This window comes from Archocentrus centrarchus, chromosome 14, assembly GCF_007364275.1.
Source record: "Archocentrus centrarchus isolate MPI-CPG fArcCen1 chromosome 14, fArcCen1, whole genome shotgun sequence".
NCBI lineage: Eukaryota > Metazoa > Chordata > Actinopteri > Cichliformes > Cichlidae > Archocentrus > Archocentrus centrarchus.
The window spans coordinates 16,315,995-16,337,494 of record NC_044359.1 but is presented as its reverse complement, the minus strand read 5'-3'; the positions used below and the strand labels follow the sequence as shown (position 1 = coordinate 16,337,494).

The window sequence follows — 21,500 nt, the reverse complement described above, 5'->3', positions numbered from 1 at the left end:
TCAATGGGGATGTGGAGATCATGTGCTTAGTAAATATCTCAGGCAGCAGAAACCTGAGAAAGAAGAGGTGCAAGAACAGGAGCCATCATGGAAGGACATGCAGGCTCTGGCATGGCGTGTACCCCTGGCAGATAGTAGAAGTAGCTGATATCAAAAAATCCTACCAATGGCTGGACAAAACTGGGCTGAAAGATCACACAGAGGCACTGATCATGGCAGCACAGGATCAGCACAGGATAAGCACAAGATCAATAGAGGCTAGGGTCTAGCACACCAGGTAAGATCCCAGGTGCAGGCTGTGCAGAGATGCCCCTGAGACAATCCAGCACATAACAGCAGGATGGAAGTTGTTAGTAGGAAGGGCATACACAGAACACCATAACTAAGTGGCTGCAATAATATACAGGAACATTTATGCTGAATATGGCCTGGAAGTCCAAAGGTCAAAATGGGATACACCCCCAAGGGTGGTTGAGAATGATCAAGTAAGATCCTCTGGAACTTACAGATACAGATGGACAAACTAGTGCTGGCTAACTAACTGGACATAGAAGTGGTGGACCAGCAGAGGAAGAAGGCCATAATGATAAATGTAACAATACCAAGCGATAGCAACATCAGAATGAAGGAACACAAGAAGTTAGAGAAATACCAAGGTTCGAGAAAAGAGGTAGAGAGGATGTTGAAGGTGAAGGCAACAGTGGTCCCCGTGGTAATCGTAACACTTGGGGCAGTGATGTGATTTCTGGACTCTACGGTGGTTGCAAAGGTAGTCCAACTACTCCGGGATGGCATGTCAATACATGCCATTCCCAGGTTTACTGTGTCTACCAGGACAATATCAAGAGCATGGAGGAAATTCTAGGAGACAGGAAGTTACTCTAGGAGAGCTGGACAGGGCTGTAGAAGGTCCTTAACCCATCAGCAGAACCGGATATCTGCTCCAGAATGAGCACTGCCAGAGCCCTACAAGATGACCTCCAGCAGGTCACTGATGTGAATGTCTCAGACCAAACAATCACAAACAGACTAGTGGGCCCTGTGCTCACTGTCCTGCACCACGGAACACGACTGGTATTTGCCATAGAATAAAAGAATTGGCAGGTCCATGACTGGTGCCCTGTGCTTTTCACAGATGAGAGAGCAGGTTCACCCTGAGCACGAGTACAGACATGAGAAGCACGTGGGGCCATGCAAACTACTGAGTACCATTTGGAGTTGCTGCAGTGAAATTTCGGCAAAATGGACGAGCCTGCCATGTAATTTTTTTCACTTTGATTTATGGGGTGTCTTTGAATTCAGCCCTCTGCGGGTTGATAATTTTCATTTCCATCAAACGATGTGACATCCTTTTGTTCCTAACACATTACCCAATCCATTTTTTAGCAGTATATACATGCCTTTCACATGTATGTCTACATCAAAATTTTAACCCCTATACTGTATGTTGTGGTTAATTGGTGAGTTTATATGTGTATAAAATACTGCTAAAGCGTGATGTGATGACCATCAGCTTCAACTCAATTTTACACACTTCACTTTTTTAAAAAACAAATTGCTGCTTTAGTCCCGGGGTTTTCGTTTGCCAAGCTTGTGAGAAAGTTGTGTTACAAAGTAATTGATCATCAGACTGTCTACATTTATTGGCCACACACGTGTCATTTTAATACCAGAATCTCATGAGGCAAGCTGACCAGATGCTGGCAATTAATATTTAATGTGGTGCGTGGCTGTTTTTGGAATAACTAACGGATGTGAATGGATCTTTGAAAGTATTGTCCAATAATATGAGTTACAACTGAACAATAATACATTCACTCATTGTTCCAGCAGTTTGCTGACATGAAAGCAAGAGAGGCTAAGTTAAAAAAAATTAATTCCGTTAAACAACAAATTATGATTGTGAAATATCTTATCATATAATAATATTCATATTGCAGTATAATTCTTTCATTCATTTATATAAAGTCCTTTTAATCTTGTAGAATTTATTTTTCTTTCTCAGCATCTGATAGATGAATGAAAACTTCTCTATAATTGATTCCATTCTTTTTATTTCCAGGCAGGGTACAACAACTTGATATAAAACAGGCAAAAAAATATGGAAGGCCTGGGCCTGTTAGTTAATTGTAGTTAGTTAAATTCTTCAAGCTTATCAGAAACGTAATCATAGGTATTAACAGTACAGTTCTTAAGGTGTTTGTATTAGGATAACTCTATGCTATTATTTAATTTCAGTTTGATGAAGTACATAAACCATGATCTTAGATAATACTAAAGCTGGTTATGAGAATAGTTTGATGAACAAGCTGGTATAGGGATTGGGACTTTTATCTGAGTATGTAGACAGGCGGAAGTATTGTGACCTTTATTAAGTGTTTCAACTGTAAATGTCAGATCATTTGCATTTTTTCCATACAGCTTTGTACCCCTTATTTAATCCAATTTATGTTTCAGTGATGATTTACAAATGTGAGAGGCATGGACAAAGAGAAATTAGATCATCTGCTATTCTGGAGACCTTAAAGCATAGAAAAAGTGATACCTCAGATCATTTCTCAGTTCTTATATTTGATTCTACATTTTTATTCAGTTCAGTTTTTTCTTCTATTTTTCCACTACTCTGTTTTTCTCTTTCTGCACCATCCTTTTTCTCATATACAGAGAGTATCAGACGATAACCCAGATAAATTAACCAACTGAACTACCCACTGAAACATAAGAGATTTTCAGATAACTTACCTCTGCTGTCACAAAGAAAAACACAACCTGACACTAAGCTCCCTCTTTGTACCTGAATGAACCGACTAGCCACAAATCTTGCAGCTGCAAATTCTCTCTCTCTCCCCCTCATAATTTAATACACATATTGCACATGGCAATCATGAAGATCGCAATGGGGGAAAAATGTGCTGAGACTTTTAATGGCGCTTTAATGTGCTTTTTCAGACGTGAAAATTTCAGGTGGCTGTCTGCTATACTTAGTGGGAACGAGAATACTGGAAAAAGTAATGCAGAGTACACCTCTGTGCATTTTAAGGGCCTGTATCTCTAAATATACATAGAGTTTCAGCTTTATTAAACATTCTAAAGTTATTGTACAAAAAAAATACCTGATTCTGAGGGGGTCAGAGGAGGCACTAACTGTTTTTGTTTTGTTTTTTCATGGAATGACCTAAAATGAGTTGTTTGAGTCTGAATTTAACTGAAGACATATTAAGTTTGCACTGTTTACAGTGTGGGGAATATGCATGCAGTGGGTAAATGTTAATCTACACATTTTTGTGTACAGTTGGGCTGTTTGTTAAACCAGAGTTTGTGTTTATACAACTAGCCCCAGTTTATGAATAAAGGTTATCTGAGTAGTCTTGAAAAGGCATTGAAGAAAACAAACTACCTACAGAGATAAACAGTTTGCATCTTGATGTCAGATTTTATCTACCAGAAAATAATTGAATGCAGTTGTGGTTCCATGTGGAAGATGCCTGACTCCAGAACAAAGTAAAATTCAGTTAAAACCAGGAACTAGAGTCCTGCTGGTGGAGATAAAGAGAAATGAAATGAAGGGTAACTGTGCTCCAGGCCTCTAGTTAGCCTTTTGAGTCATCTGATCCTGGTTCCGCTCTAAATGAATCATTAGCAAATACCCTACATGCAGATATTAAACCAGATCAACACTCTAACAATGCATTCTTTGTCCTCTGCTGGATGTTTCTGATCTGGGAAAGACAAACACATGTTTTCCACGTGTACACGTGCCAGCTGTTGACAACTGAATTCAGCACATTCACAGCTTTGTTTGTATTTACAATAGGACAACACTGCAGCGTGAGCTGTTGATCCCAGCTGGCAAACCTTCTTCTGTGAATGTCTGTCTGTTTATGTACATATTTGAAATACATTCTAATGTTGTATATGGGCATGTATACAAAGTGTATACTAAAATGAAAATTATAGCACACATAAAACAACATTTTGATTTATTAAATAATCAACATGAATGAGTGCAATCAAATAATGATCCAGCTGTCTGATGGACAAAATGTGTACATTTGTGGAACTTTATAATTCAAAGGAAAGAGATGCCTTATTAAGCATTAAACAAAGTAATAGTAAAGATTAAACAATAGATATATTGATGGATCTTACATATGGTATGAAAATGCTTGCTGCAGATGCTTCCATTCAACAGCTGTTTGTTCCCTAGAAGGAAATGGGTCTTCAGAGATTCTACAAACTCAGAGCTCTATGATCGCTCTGTGATGGCTCTGTTAGTTGTGGAAGTTAACTGGAAAATTTTTTTTGGTTTGTTTTGGGAATGTTACCAAACTCACTGGATTTTTGTTTGGCTCCTTGTATTCCTAATAAGTATACAGTGTGCTGCAATTATTACTTCTAAAAAAAAACTTTCTTGCATTAATATGCTTTTCAAGACGAGCTTTTAGTTCAATTTATGTTGCTGTAAATCAGGGATCCTCAAATCCAGGCCTCGAGGTCCGGTGTCCTGCAGGTTTTAGATGGGTCTGTTCTTCAGAGTCCTGCTAATTACTTTTATATTTGACTCAGGTGTGTTGAAGCAGAGACTCATCTAAAACCTGCAGGACACCGGACCTCGAGGCCTGGATTTGAGGATCCCTGATTTAAATGATGAGCACAAAAGCCAAACATGACGATTTTTGAGTCTAAAGCTTCACAAGTGGAAAAAATGTCATAAACCAGGGTGAACAGATTGCGCACACCATAATCCAATGGGTAAGCCTTCTGTTAAATGGACTGGTTCTTATATAGTGCTTTTTTTACTCTACTTGAGCACTCAAAGCACTTATACAACATGCCTCATTCACCTTTTTCCATATCTCAGTGCTTTCTAGCTCCAGTGAACAGAGAGCAACTTGGGGTTCAGTATCTTGCCTGAGGATACTTGGGAACGCAGACTGGACCAACCAGGGATTGATGGCCTTCTCTACCTCCTGAGCTACAGCCACCCCAAGTTAGACGCTGCTATAGAGAGAGCTTAGACTGTGTCACCTGTGTTGCAACTAAATACGGGTTACTTTGATCAAGTCACTTGTCAAACATTTGGGAATTCTTATGAGGGCTGCTGTGGTTCCATTTAGAAATTGGATAGTTTTTTCATTTTTTTTTTTTTTTGTTTTGCCAATGTCTTGGAAATATGATGTATGAGTCATCAACGCTGTAACATGAGTCTAGCTATTTGACACCTGAAAAGAGCACGCTTCATTTACCGGTTAAACCAAGCTTCCTCTGTATTTCTCATTTTATGACCGTATAAGTTGATATTTTTTGATCTAGTGGCCCACGTAGTAAACCGAGCGCTTCTAAACAGGAGAGTCTGATTTCATCACAACACTAATGCAACTAAACAGTGCGTGACCACACACACAAACAAATCTACACACAAACACATTTTTCAGGTATGGTCATGAATTTCAGATAAGCAATTGCATTCTAGGCTTTACAACAAGACCAGGATGCTGAAACAAGACTTTCACATGGACGGTTTGTTATTCCCAGGAGTCACTGACACCAACAGTCAGTTATTTATAGCAGTTCCTGTCAAGACTGTGTTATGATGATCTGGTCTTGCCAGGATTTATTATTTATTACCTAAAGCCAATCAACTTATGTATCTACAGTATGTGAGGCCACAGTGAGACTTCAGTATCATGAAACACCTACTTCTGTAAATTTGAATTTATATTTATACAGCACTGTGTAAAAGTCTTGAACCACCTCTCATTTCTTTATATTTTGCTTCCATGGAGCCAGACTTTGTTGTAATCTTTAAAGTGGTCTTAAGCAATAGTTCTCCAGGTTTTTCTTGGGACACTGGCTGATTTTTCATTCATTTGCAGTCCAGTACATGTACTTGACCATTTTCAGAGGAAAGTTTTTTTTGTTTATTTGTTTTTTATTAAGCCACTTAACACTGACCTATGAATCACTTAGGCATAAAAATAACTCAGTGGATAAACGAGTGTTGTGTCTACACATCACAGATATCTTAGCAAGGAACCCATTTTAAATTGTATCTTTAGGCTCTTTATTACTAGCAGCCTGTCACAAAAACACATGATTTGCTTCCATTTTGTTAGTGGAATCTATGAGAATTTCCAAAGATAACACAGTTTTAGAGGCATGAAACTGTACTTTTGCACCAAAAAGTGATTCTCTAAGAGCTATAAGGATTATATACTTATAAGGATTTTATATATATATATATATATATATATATATATATATATATATATATATATATATATATATATATATATATATATATATATATGCTCAAACAGCATGGAAATTTGTTTTCACTTTTCAGTTAACCTATTAGAAAACAGAACAAGACCGACTGTTTAGATGAGACGTCTGAACAAGAGTTACCACTTATTGTTGGTAACTCTGTGTGTGTGCATGTCTGCATCTTATAGTTTGTGACTGAACTGTAGCTTAACCTTTTTTGGTCCTGTTGTGGAAAATGAGCATGTCCCACAGACCTCTTAATAACACTTATTTTAGCGTATGTATACAGCCAACATGTAAGTGAGGGCAGCATCCAAATCATAATATTACAGTGCTGCAGAATCTGAGAAAGGCTTGAATATGGGATGAATTACAGCTACTGGTCAGCAGCTGCTTTTAAAACCCACCTTCATCACCCACACACTACACACAAAGGCACAATAACAAAACCCACTAACAGGCAGACCATAGTGGTCCACCGAGGGAGTTCTTGTTTAGATGAGACGTCTGGCTTCCCAAAAACATCCAGGCCAAAACATGTTAAAACAAAAAGAAAGCATCTGTGTGGTCTTAGATGAAAAACCCTGAAGCTAAAATAGTTTATATAAATGTGACTGCATAAACCATCTTCCTCCTAACCTTCCTATTACTTGCGTAATTTCCCTTCATCATTCTGACTACTCGCTCTGCGCATTCCTGCACAGAGCAAGGTTCACTCACCCCCACCACACACACACACACACACACACACACACACACACACACACACACACACACACACACACACACACACACACACACACACACACACACACACACACAGAGATCTAAAGCCATATACCCACAAATTCTCAGGAAATTACTTTGTCTGTTTTTTGTTTAATTTTATGTCCTGAAAGCTTGTTTACGTGCGTTCACCTCTTTGCACTTAAAGTGTTACCTGCATTGAACCGGGCCATAGAACGGAGAGGGAGAGCCTCCAGTGGGTTTGCCGGGTTTTTTCAGTAACAATACTTTGGATGCTGTTTCACTATTAGAAGTGTTTGTCACAAATGAATAAAAAAAAAGTACTATCTCAAACCATGCAGACAAATTAGTATTTGAACTCCAAATATTGTGTGATTAATACAATTAAAAGTGTCAAGGCTTTTACTGCACAAAACAACAAAAAAAAAAACAGCTGAGTGGTCTCAACATTTCACTTTTACCATTTGTATGCTTACATGCCACTTCCCTGCACTCTCATTTAAAGCACTTCCACGCATGCACTGTGTATGTCTGCAGGATGTGTGTATTGTTTGGATGAGGGGGAGCAAAACATTTCTGAGATATCCCTGAAGAATGCTCTTAGAACCTGTTTATAGCCTTCTTGGGGCTTCAGGGACTTCAGTGGCTTTAGGGAGACTAAAAGAGGGAGAGTTTAACCTTCTTTGCATAACGACTTCCAGACTATCGCGTGTTGCTTCTCTTTTATGATGCATACCCCTGTCAGGGTCCATCATCGAGTTTATCCCTCTGTGAGACAAACGTTTTATGGCACAGATTTGGGATTTGACTGATTTATGCCTCAGACAAAACTGCTTGGCTTACTCGAAAAACAAGAGCATACAGATACATTAACACAATTTTTATTGGTTAAACATTGGTGGATTAAGAAAACAGACAGTTCGCACTGGATTTAAAATATGTTTAAAAATATATGTGAAGTTAAAGCTTCACAGCTGAATTCCTTATGAAATCTAATTACTACTCCAGGCTTGAAGATTAAAATCACACACACACACACACAAATCATGTACAGCTAAGTTTATTTTTTGTGTGGGATAGCATCAGAGCCTTGCAATAGACTGACAACCTGACCAGGGTGCACCCTGCCTCTTGCTCTGTGACGGTTGGCGCCAGCCTGTCTGCAACCCTGAATGGGATAAGGTGTCAAGAAAATAGATGGATAGATGGAATAAGACAAGGTTGTGCAACTACAACAGTTCTCATTTTGTGACTTTTCCCCATCTTCCACCCTTAGTTAAACATCAAAAACTCATATTGTATAGAATAAGATGCTCTGTAGTGGCCACATTTTACAAATATGTGTTCATTTTCATTTTTTTTCTTTAATCTGATTATAATGATGTTTCGCCGGCTTCAGTGCAGAGTGTGCAGAACCTGCTTCCTTTCCACTGAATAAGTCAGCGTTTTGTCCGTCATAGTCAGCAGTTAAAATGGGTCATATGAGTTTTGGGTATTGTGGCGGATCGACACCTGCCAAGAGTAACAATGCATTCTTGTTGCACCAGTCTCCAGTAAAGATGAAACTTTTCAAGTAAGTTCCAGTAAAGTCAAATATATTTTCCAACTACATTTTCAAAAAAACCCCCAAAGTGCTTCATACACATACACAACAATGGCAATTCTTCAAACAGACTGGGAAAACTTAGGAAACCTGTCAGTAGCTAGACTTCAACAGTCAGGCCACTGTAGGTGCATTACAGGCTTCTAGTGAGATGTAATGATATAACTGAATCTCCACTCCCTCTACACTGAAAACAATTCAGTTACAGGTGCACTAATGTTTGCCTTCTGGGTTGTTTTGGTTAACTTTTCAGATGGTTCTACTGATTTCAGTGACATCATGTCTGCTCTGGTTTAAAACTGCGAGAAAAAAAAAAAAAACAGGACCGCAGACAGACACAATAATTTCAGTTTTGCTTTTGAGTGTTTATTTCTAGAGAGACAGGCATGTAGAAAGCACCTAAATATAGCTGACTGAATTCACAATGATATATCTGATTGGGACATTTCAAACATTTTTCTTTATCTTTCACTTCTGCCTGGCTCTTCCACAGTCATTCTCCCAGAAATCTGCCTTACTTCCATTAATAGCCTGTAGTTTTAAGACACATGCAGTTTTTTGGACTCAAGTGATCAATTTGGTTTTGTATGAAATGTTAAGAACACCTAGGGGCCTGCTGTCTTACTCTCTGCACAAGCTCCTCTTTGAAACTTGCCATCCTCCCTCCACTCCTTGATTGCTTCAGCACATGTCTGAGGGAGTATATTTCTCTATAACTCTCTGTGATGTTACCAGTCAAGCACCCTTTTCTAAATGAGAACAAAGCACTCTGCATGTCAGTGTAACCTGACAGCCAATAGCAGTGCTACAACTCCAGGGTCACACAAAACTACGCTTTTGTGGATTTAGTGGGCTCATAATTTACACAGTGGAGAGGATCTGACCACCTTGCTCACTCGGAACATTTTCAGTGCCAAGCTGTGAGTCAGGTTTAATGTAGTCTTGAGTCACGAATATGGTCTCATAAGACTTTGCATTACTCACATTATAAGTGTAATGTATTCATTTTTTTTAAAGTTAAATGTAATCTGAAGATAAAGACAATAAACATGTTAATAATGAATGAACCAAATGCTCAAACACAAGAGAGCTACACGGCCAACTGGGTCATGGAGCACCGGCAGTTCTGCCAGTACTACAAGGAAAGTAAAAAAGAAAAAAAAAGGTGAGCCAGCGTCTGTTAATCTGCCTTTTTCATTTGTTTCTTTTATTGCTGTGGGGACTACTGAAACTACTGAAACGACAGAAGGGAGGTTTCCAGTCCTTGTGCAGTATTAAGTCTGCAACCAATTGCCCTCTGTGGACTAAGAGTTGCTCTCTAGAGAAACAACCTCCTGGGTCATGTTTGTTACGATTTGCTTGGTCTTCCCCCAAATGACGACTGCTTTGTTTGTCTTGTGAACCAATTTACACACTAAAAAAAACAAAAAAAAACAAAAAACGTAAAACTACAGTATGGTGCAAAGTTTTAAAATGAAGGAATTTTCCATATAAATTTTTTATGGATGTTTTTACATAGTTTGTAACCACACACTGAATTTTACACTTTACCTTTAATGGAAACTTCAGAAAAAAAAAAAAAAAATTAATGGCAGAAAATTGCCAGTATTTTTCTGTTTTGTTTTTTATTTTCTTATTTTTTTACAGTGTGGGACCAGTACTTAGACAGAGGGGCGTGATGGCTTCACTATTGTCACATCATGATCCTGGGCAAAAAGCACTCTTGCTTTGGGTAAAAATGAACTTGTTGACATAAAAGATTTATAGTAGAGATTGATGCAGGAGAACATCAAACATTTTTATACGGATTATTCTTCTTAATTTTAAGAACAAATATTCTTCTTAAAAGCAGTTGTGTCATGGTCCTGGGTCTTTGACCCAGAGTTTTGTGTTTTATACTTGTATTGTTAATTTTTTGGCATCTGAGGTGTTATTCCTGTCTTTTGTTATGGTTTATGGGTTCTGTTTAGCATTTATATTCTCAGGCTACCTTAGTTTTGGTTATCCAGGTTCTGTCCTTGTTCATAGTTTATATTCTATTCTTTGTTCTTTGTATCTTCGTCTTCTTTTTCTTCTTGTGGTTATACTGGTGGTTGGGACACCAGCTTAGAGGTGCATTACCGCCACCTCTGTTGGTTATCCTGCCTCCCCTGTGTCTTGTCAAGTCTCTGTCTGTTACTTCCTGTTTTTGCCTGTGCCTTGTCTTGTGTGGATTGTGTTCAGTTTTGTTTCCCTTGTCTCATTAATCAGTTAGTCTCATTCAGTTCACCTGTTCTTCCCAGCTGTCGCCACTCTCCCTAATTACTGTGTATGTATTTAAGCCTTCAGTTTTCCTCCCTTCTTTGCATTAAAGCTGCATTTTTGAGTTTAGGTCCTGTCTCCCCAGTACTGCATTTGGGTCCTACTCTGCCTGCTACAAAGCTATTCCTTGACAAGTTGCTGTGCTTCCTTTATGGATTCTAAAGCCATGAAAGGATACATTATAATAGGAGACAAAGTGTTTTTGTTGCACATACATGCAATAATAATAAAAAGGAATAACACGCAACTTTCTGTGCTTTTTTTAAAGTTGCTTTTATTTTTCCCAGCAAAACACCAGTTTGAGTCAAACTTCTCATTAATGTCAGTGCAATATATATTGTGTCATATAACATGTATCTTGAAGGGAGTTTCTCTAAAATATATTACCCACCTGGGCCTGGTGGGCCAGGGAGGGCCTCACCCACATGCCCTTCCTCCTGTATTTCACAGCCATAAGAGGTTACGACCTACTGGTGCATCTGCTTAAGCTGTCTGTTCAATGAGCTGTGTCAATATTGGTGAAGTCATAATTCACTGATATGTTGAATGGTTAGATAATGCTTCTGTGACAGGAGCCTTTGAGGAGTCAAATGAGGTGTGTGCCAACATATATACTTGTGTACAAGTGCTCACAAACACACTCACATGTACTCACATGCTTGTACAGTACCCACAATTTGGGGGTGGAGGGAGGACAAAGATAGAAAGAAACAGAGGATAAAATCATCAAATGTACAGCAACTTATGAAACATCAAGGTGTGTGTGTGTGTGTGTGTGTGTGTGTGTGTGTGTGTGTGTGTGTGTGTGTGTGTGTGTGTGTGTGTGTGTGTGATTAATCTGTGTTAATTCTGTGTTACAGCAGCAGGATAAATAAAAATATAATCAACAGCAAAAACAACACTGTAAAAAGTAAAAGCTTGAAGTGAAGGCCTTCTAATGTGATGTAGTGCAAAAAATATATACATACAACAGTGATATAAATAAAGAAAATAAAATCAGTTAAAAATATATTAATTAGACTACAGTTGTGCAAAAGAGTAGTGCAAATGACATTAATTGCAAATCACATTATATATACCAGAGTTATTAATTTGTTTGTGGTTTTATTCCTGACTGATCCCATATTTCTGGGGTTGTTTCAAATTTTGCCTGTTATTTTTCAAGTGTGGTGGTTAATTTAGGGTTGTCTGAGTTTTTTGATTTCTTCTAGCTACTTCAGATTTCTTTACTGACAAATCACTGATTTTCCATGTACGTGCTGAACTGTGTTTAGTCTGTCACTCTTGATTTTTATTGATTTATTGCTCTTCTTTTCAGTCAAACACCTTGAGGCTGCTTATTTTGATGGTATCATTCACAGACTGGGACTGACATGCACCCTCGCAAAGTTGGACATGTTGTTGACCCTAAATGACCCACATTTGTGAATGTGAGTGGTTGTCTGCCTATCCAGGGTGTAACTCTCGTGCAGATGAGATTCTTGCTACCCTGGACACAGTAAGTGGGTCTCAAAGATGAATAGGTTCACACTGTGTCAGTGTAGCTGTCAATAACACAACAGTCATGCTAACTTTGCAGTGCATTCCTGGGATTTTTTTTTTGAAAGGTATCTGGTGTCAGACACCGACCATTTGGGAATCCTAGCTGCTAAAAACAAATGTTAGGGATTAGTTCCAAATACTATTTGACATCAACACATTACCCCTCCTGTCCTGAGGGGGCTCATTTTGTGTGTGCTGATAGACAGCTTGTGTAATCCAATCCTCAGGTACTGCAGCCTGTCCAAAGTCATGACTTGTTGCTGAAGTACACACAAAAGCACTTTTTAATGGAAATTGCTAATGATATACTGGACACCGTAGGCTGCAAAAAAAAAGAGCCTTTTTTTTCTTTCTCTTTACCAGATTGCAGAAAAACAGGACACACACACACACACACACACATGTGTTTTCTCTGTGTCTTACACTGTTGTTTAAACTCCCACCAGGGTGGAATAAATGGCACAAAAGCTCAATTCAGTGTCCAGCTATTGAGCTCAGCTGATGAGGGGTGATTAAAGCAGCTGAAACTTAAAACGTGCTCTGTGTGTGTTCACTTTCAGTCATTCTGCCTCACACACATGGTGCACACCAGAGATAAGACAAACAGTACATAAAAAGCCAAACTCATACATTCATGTGCTACACTGTCTCGCTGTGTGTGTTCTCTCTAAATTATCCCTACAAAATAAGGGAGCTTCTGTCACCTTGTGGCCTTTCTGATGCACAGATTACCAGCCTGAACCTAGTACAGGATGAGCTTTAGTGCAAGGAAGCACTTGAAGCATTTGGAAAACTTTAAACTCAAATAAAAGAATAGACGGTTGGGTTTTTGTGGTTATTTTGTCATCTTGTGGCACGTGATGGCATTGATTCCACACGGAACCAGAAAACACGTTTGGTAGCACGTTTTCACAAAGTGTCTCCTAGAACGTAAATCAAAAAGGTATGACATAATCGTCATACTTTCTAATGGGTTTCTGCTTGACAGCATGACATGCCAAGCATTCACGCCCCTGCATATAATCACTAAATCAGTTTCACGATCTTATCAAATCAAACAGTATGTTGACATATGAAAATCACCTGCTGGTTTGTTTTCATTGTTGAACCATGACAGCTTGGGAAACTTGCTGTCATTATTTCCAAACAACAAAAAAGTTCCATTATGTCATCAGCAAGTTTCATTCTGTATTATTATCCTATAAGCAATCAGATAAGCTGTTTCATCTATATTTTATTGGAACTGTAATAGATAGTGTGTTCAGTGTACTAAATCCAGCACAATGTTAGACAATGTTGTTGACCCTATGACAAGGTGAAGAATAATACCTGTTGACCAAACATCAAGAAAACTGTTTTATGGGTCAAAACTTGAGCTGGTCTTTGGCACAGGTTGGATAAGTCTTCTAGCGCTGACTGGTTCAACTAATGAGTGATTACTCCTTCCCCAAAAAAAAAAAAAATGTTGCAACTGACCAGTAATAAATAAATATTAGTATGAGAATGTAAACAGTCAAAGTCATGTGTCATTTAATAACAATGATAGTCTAATATATTTATTGTATTTCTTATTTTATCCCCCCACCCCCGTCACTATTTTTTTTCACTGTTAACTTAGCATGTGAGGCTGGCATAGCTTGTACTATAAAACATTATAATAACAAAAAAAGTCTTGAAACTTGAATGTGGCATCATTCATTTCCAATTTTGATAAAGTATTTCTGGGAGGTACAGTGAGTCTGCACAAATTCCTGTTTAACTTAATAACGTTGTGGAGGTTCCTGAAGCTGAAACGTTTGTGTTTCCACATATTGAACACTGCCGACACCTAGTGGACATTATTGAACAATGCAACTACTTAGCTCAAAAAGCAAGGAAATTTGTGTTTGGTCAATTATTTCTTTGTTGTAACAATGCTTCTTGGCAATAAGTTGTACACTGTTGGAAAGCCTGCTTCTTCTTCTTTTTTTTTTTCCTCCTGGTGCCACATTTGTGAGGAAAGTGCATTTGTGAGTTGAGCAGCAGAGTTGAGCATGCAGGTTGCGCCCATGAAAAACTTGGCAAATCTTCTCTGCCAATGCCAAACAGCTTATTCGGCTGTTGACTCTTCTTTGGTGTTGTTTATTGGATTGGATGATTGATTTAACAAACAGGGGCCTCAGTAGCATGTGGAAGAACCATACATGGCCACAACAGCCTGCCACCGCCTCCTCATGCTGGCCAGCCAGTGTGGTTGTAGTGGTCCCTCTGGCACAAATGTTCAGTGGGTTTGAGGTCAGGCCTTCTGGCAGCCCTATGAGATTGGAGACTGGCTGTGTGCAGTCTGTTCCTGAGAACAGAGAGCAGTCGGCCATATTGTCATGCAAACCCGGACTGCAAATCTGCAGAAGACTACCTACAGTTCCTAAGTACTGACAGGGTGAGAAAACGGTCTTGTGGTGCCATCTCCTTGGGACACCCAGTTCACGACCTGACTCTGACAAGAACTTGACCTTCAATTTGGAGATTATGCTAGGGCTCACGCCAAATAACACTGAAACTTCATTTTGCAGAACACCAGACTGAAGATGCCCTATGGCTCGGGACCTATCCTGATCAGTCAAATGTAGACACCAACTCATTGCAGTGTCCAGGCCCACAGTTACACAGTTAGCAGCACCCAGGGTACCGGAAGCTCAAAACAAGAGTCAGTAGCAGAAAAGGCCTTTTGGCGTTGGCAGCCCACAGCTCTGCTTCTCAACCCACAAATGCCTTTTCCTTACAATTTAGGGGAAATGAACAGCCTTTCCAACAGTATGATTTAATGCCATTGTTACAACAAAGAAATAATCAACCACACACAAATTTGCTTAATTTTTTGTGTTAAGTTTATATAAGTTTATGCCCAGAAGTTTACATACACTCATCACTGACATGAATGGTAATTTGGGGCTTTTAATGATTGCTCTGATTTCTTACTTTTTGTTTTTGTTTTATTCCAGGGTGGAATGATTGGACAGCATACATCTTTAATGGCTTTAAAACAGTGGCGGCGCCGGGGGGGGAGGGGGGGGGGGGGGGGGGGGGGGGGGGGGGGGGGCTAGGGGGTGCTATAGCTCCCCCTGGAAAAGTCATAGCACCCTTGTAGCACCCTGAAGAAAATAGCTTGTGTCTGTGATCCTTTATAGTCAGTGGGGGTTCCTGATATGGGCGACATCGGCAGCTGCCCAGGGCAGCTTCTCATCTAGGGCGGCATGACCACCCCCCTCCCCCCTCCCCCTAGGCATTGCATTGCCGCAGCAGCGCCTACCACGCTACTCCACTTGTGGGGTAATGGGCGCCCTCTGCCTGCTGTGTGGTGCATGCAGCTTTCTGACAGGTTGTAACAGAAGGAAAGGAGCAGGAAGGGGATTCTCTCGTCTCGGTTGCTGAGCCTAGAATGAATCTGTGCATCTAATAAAATTAGATGCACACAATTGATAGAACACAAAGCACATTTCATTTATAATTAGTGATGGGAATCGAGAACCGGTTCCCAGTAATTCAATTCCTTGGAATCGTTAGTCTGCTTACTTAATGATTCCGCTCACCGATTCCACTAACATGAGGACACATTTGCGTGATTACATCACACACGCGCCTTATTAGGTTCGGAATATATTCAACAGCGTCAAGAAAGAAGCATCAAGATAATAAGCATTACAAAATTATGTTCACAGTTTTTCAACAACAGCAACAGCTGTTATATGTGCAGTCTGTGCACACGCAGCAAGCGCAAAAAAGGCGGAGCCGTTACCGATGAGCTCGGATGGAGCGAAAGGAAACGTTTTTCTGGCGTACAAAGCAGCAGCGCTTTTCCCTGTAACCACCGTTAAAACCTTTACTTTGAAACAGCTGGAGGTCCTTCATCAACCACCTGATCAGTAACGTGAAGAACAGAGAACTTTGTAGCTGCTCCATCCACCGCTGTTTGTTTCACAGCAAAAAAAAGTGCAGTATGGAAGTTAAAATGAATTGTTAATACGAGAAAAGTATTTCTAATCCGATCACACACCTTACAGTTGTATTTTATGTTAAAATATTATTAGTATTAATTTTGAAAGAGGAATTCTGGTTTTTTTAATACCAGTTTTAATTTTGTTCTACTTTAAATTTAAAAGAGTTAATGCAAACCAACCCATTTGTGGTATATTTTATTCACTAACCCAATGAGAATCCATAAGAGAATCCATAAGGAATCGAATTAATAAGTGACATCGATAATGGAATGGGAATTCTTATCAATTCCCATCCCTATTTATAATATGGTCATTAATTAACAGTATTTGTGTGAACCTGAATCCTGATGAAAAAAATAACCCAAATATGAATGTAGACGGTTCAGACAAATGTTGGTGGATGGCGCAGTGTTGCCCAGTTAGGCCAGATTCTACATTATTTATTTTTTTAGTTGGTTGTTATACTTTTAACTTACCCAGTATTACAGTTTGTGTTTTGTTATGTTTGTTTAGAGTAATATTTCAGTTTCTTCCATGTTTTTTTTAAATAAAATTTTAAAAGAAATTCTGATTGTGCCTGTGATGGTGGTGGTGGTGGTGGGGGGACCTTCTGTTAAAACCTGCCCGTCAGACCATGGCAGAAAGCTACATGCACCACACAGCAGGCAGAGGGCACTCATTACCTCCCAAGTGGAGTAGTGCGGTAGGCGCTGCTACGACAATCGCTATGGTGGCGGGTGCTCGCTCACGGCGCCAAACAGGCTAGGACCGCCACTGTTCATAGCACCCTCAGTAAAATGCTTAGCCCCCCCCCTTAGCACCTGCAGAAAAATATTTATGGAGCCGCCACTGCTTTAAAAATCAAGAATTGGGAGCACAACCGGATTTTCCAGTTTTGTTTTTTTTAACTTGCGATTTTTTCCAAACCACACAGAGTCAAAGGTACACATACAGGCACAAATATGAATGTATGGATATATTTGGGCCTGTATGTATCCTTTTGACAGTGTGTAGATTAGAGAAAATCCAAAATAAATTCAAACTTGTGCAGCCAATTCTTGTTTTTTAAAGTCATTAAAGATGTATGCTGTCCAATCATTCCACCCTGGAAAAAGAACAGTTCAAAGAAATCATTAAAAGTCCAAAATTACTGTACCATGACATTCATGCCCATGATGAGTGTATGAAAACTCCTTTAAATCTCAGATCCAATCTGTGTAAGTCTTTGATCCAACTTAAATGTTAAAATAACACAAATGTGTGAAATCATTTCTTCAGGTTTCTCATCAGTTAAAAAAGGGATCCACTGGGAGTAGGGATTTCTTTTCTGCTCTTTGTAATACATATTAGTTTTGTCATCCTTCTGTTAATAAAGAAAAAAACTCTCCTATGAGTAATGATGACTCATGATTTGGAGGAAAAGGGGCAATAAGAATTATTTAAGCTCTGGAGAAAATAGGTCAGATGGCAGGAAGCGGTTGGGGGGAGGAAAGATGACTACATTTTGAAAGATCAATTTAGCTTAGGCTGGAGCTGTAACAGCAACTACATATAAAGTAGTCCAGTTTTACCTTTACACTTAGCTTAGCTTTCTCTCTGTCTATTGCATTGTATGCAATATACTGCATTGATACAGTTGAGATAAGCTATATTTTCTCATATAAGCAGCCAAAACACACTAAAGCATTTTATTCACTGCAGAGACAATGCTAGGGCGCTCTGCAATTCCAGTGAGTGTTTCATCAGAAACGCCTTCCACGTGTTGCAGTAGATTGCTCTGCATTGCCGTTACTTGCCTTGTAATCATACAAGTTTTAATTACAAGGTAGGCCAATTAAATCTTATTGTGGAGGTCTTGTCTTCCATTGGTCGCTTCTGAACATAATACACAAACATAAGTGACGGGGGAAAAAAAAACGAGAAATAGAGACATGAACTTCAAAAATAGCAGGTAATTGAAAAGCCAGATACTAAATTACTCCAGATGGCTTCAGTCCACCCAGAGAACAAGCCCTGGAAACCCAAACCCAAACTGTAAACGTGCCGAATTGCAGGGATCACATTACCGTAAATATTCTAAAACGGGAGGATTGCAATTGTATTCCTGGCAAAATGGTCTTCACTGCTTTCAATTTCATATTTTTGCTTTCTGCCAGAACAAAATCTACATCTGTTAAAGGGCTCTATATCAAAAGTCAACTTTTAAAAAGTAAAAACAAACATTATTATATGTGGTGTATTGATGTAACTATGTTTGCAATGGATCAGAGTCAGTTACAGAAAATACTACAGATGTGTTTTTTGATAGACCTACTGCTTAGACATGACAAAAACAAAAAAGTTGTGGTACAGTTTTCTTTCATGTGCAGCTTCTAGTGAATTGTAAATGCAGTTCTTGTTACTGTTGCTGTCCTCACAAGTGAAGTAGCTGGACACCACCTTTGGGTTGTAAACTGTACGCAGTGGAGTATCTTAGTGCTCTTAATTTTTAAGATAGCTGTATGACACAACTATTTAGTATGTTTAGATCTCTAGTGCAACATTATCTTCTTACTTTTATTATAGGTCTACATTTACTTAAAGGTCTACTTTGTATTTATGGCTGGTCAGAAGTTTACAAGCACTCATCATGGGCATGAATGTCATGGTGATTTTGGGCTTTTAATGATTTGTTTGAATTATTCTTTTTCCAGTCTGGAAGGATGTAATGACTTTACAAAACAAGTACTGGGTGCACAAGTTTGAATTTATTTAGGATTTCCTCTAATCCACAAAGTGCCAAAAGTATACATACACGCTCAAATAAATCCATACACTCACTTAAATCTTTTAATAAGTGGTGCTGAAGGTTCTACAGTGTCTTTTAACTTGACAAGGCCAAAGCCCATTGGTGGTCATAATTGACTACAACTGGTAGTTTCTCGTTTCCAGCATTAAAAGGATTTGTTTGACACTTACACTTACTGGATTGACCAATGCTCAGAAAGATGGAAAAGTCCAAGCAACTCAGTGAAGATCTAAGTAGGAGAGCTGTAGATTAACATAAATTGGGAAGGTATCTTTGAGCCATTTCTAAACAACTACAGATTCCAAGATCATCATCAAACAATTCAAACATGAACTGGAAACTGCTGGAACACCAACGTTACTGTCCACAGTGAAGCGGACTGAGAGGGTGCCGACCAAGAAAGAGGTCCTTGCTCCAGAACTGACACCTCTGAGCTTGACTGAAATTTGCAGCTGTGCCCATGGACGAGAAGAGTTTTGTGGTAGGACAAGATAAAGATTGAGATTTGAGAATTTGGTGTTCCAACTGAACAATAATCTCAAACATACATCAGAACTGATTTTGGAACAGATAAAGCAAGCTGAAATTAAAGTTCTGGAAGGGCCTTCCCAAAGCCCCAACCTCAACTTTTTTGAAAAATTTGTAGACTACACTTAAAAGCTGGTCCGTGCCAGGAAACCAACCAGTTTAAAGAAACTACCATTTCTTCCAAAAGGTGGTCAAATTTCCAGCCAGAATTATGCCAGAAGCTTGTTGATGGCTACCAAAAGTGTCTGCTTGAGGTGCAACTTGGCAAGGAACATTTAACCAAATATTAGTGAATGTATATATTTGTGTCTGTATGTGTACTTTTAGCCCTGAGTTACTGTCACTGATGACGTGGAACTATTTTTTTTTAACTATAGATATTTTCACCACTGTAAAAAAAAAAAAAAAACAGTATTATGCTTAAGCTGGACAGTAAGCAAATCAAAATTAAGGCTACAAATGAGGTGGAGTAGAAGTATAATGTGACATTAAATGGAGAAAAAAAAAACTCCTATTCAAGTAAAGTTGAAAATGTGCACATACACATACTAAATAAACGTGTGTAATTCTATTTATTTTATGTCTTTATGTCTTATTCTTCGCTGTCTAAATAAGAAGCACCGACTCTTCACCCTGAAGCTCAGAAGCCGTCGCAGGAATGTCCCTGCGCAGCTACTCTAAGCATTAAGGTGAGCCCTCCGGGAGGTTCTGTACGTGGCAGCGCCTACAACCCCTCTCTGTACTGTTCATAACCCCTGGGTAGCAAGTGGATTTGCGTCTATATTCCAGAACGTGACTGCTCTGTTTAAAAACCCCGAGAATCAAGGTAAGCTGCCATTAAGTGCTGTGTCGGATTAGCTAGCATGTTAAATGCTGTGTAGGATTACATCATGCCTGAGTCCTTGAGCTCGCGTGCCTCCCGAACATGCTGGGATGGTTGTCAATACTGAGTCCAACAGACTTCTGTTGTTTTTTTCTTTTAGTACGCCAGACTACAGAGACTCTCTGGTTCCGAATGTTAAATAAACGAACACTGTTATTCACTGAGGTCCGTGTTTCCGTCCAGTCTGTGTAGGCTACCTTGCACTGCGAGACACAGCTGAGTTACAATGTTTCTCAGCGGACAGGGAGAAAGTTTTGAAAGTTTGCGCGAAAGTTTGTGAGCGAGCATCTTGTCATGCGTGTATGGCATTTTAAGTTTTATAGACACACACCCTTTAAAGCAGAAATTAGAACTTTTTCCGGCATAGTGAATGTAACTCTCTTCAGCACAGTACGGACTGCTGGACGTTTACAGGACACACCAAAAAAAAAAAAAAAAGTAATTTCTAGAAACTGTTCTCTCGGGCTGACGTCATTCGGTCTGTTCCTCTCTCTCTCTGGAAATGATGATCTGCAGACTCGGTGTCAGTGAAAGAGTGAGTTTTGCTCATCTTTACTTACTTTGTGTCGCACGCAAACACGTAAACAGAATAAGATGCGCCGGATGAAAGCTTGTTATCAGTTATGTGGACGGAAAATCCCGCCTAACGGTAACATTGTTTCTATTTTATGTACCACAAACGAAACATCTCAAGCGCAGCAACTAACGATTATTTTTGATTGTTTCTTAGCAGTTATGTTAAAAATAACGATGTAAAGCGAAACAGAAAACAGTGACCATTATACAAAATCCCGAAATATTAGTTTACTAAAATGTAAGACCAATTAAAAAAAGATCAAATTATGACATTAAAGAACAAGTAAC

At 39.1% G+C, this 21,500-nt stretch overlaps 1 protein-coding gene across 5 annotated transcripts in view; it reads left to right on the top strand.

Moving 5' to 3' along the window:
- LOC115792119 (prolyl 4-hydroxylase subunit alpha-2) overlaps nt 1-21,500 on the top strand; it is a 46,234-nt gene that overhangs the window by 7,203 nt on the left and 17,531 nt on the right. For 2 of the 5 annotated variants that reach the window (XM_030746527.1, XM_030746532.1), the window contains exon 1: nt 20,445-20,579. The exons of 2 other annotated variants lie outside the window; for them this stretch is intronic. The gene's annotated coding sequence lies outside the window, so the exon portion shown is untranslated. Of the gene's footprint in view, nt 1-20,444; nt 20,580-21,234; nt 21,286-21,500 lie in introns of those variants that run through there. One more of the 5 variants, XM_030746531.1, reaches the window with a different exon arrangement.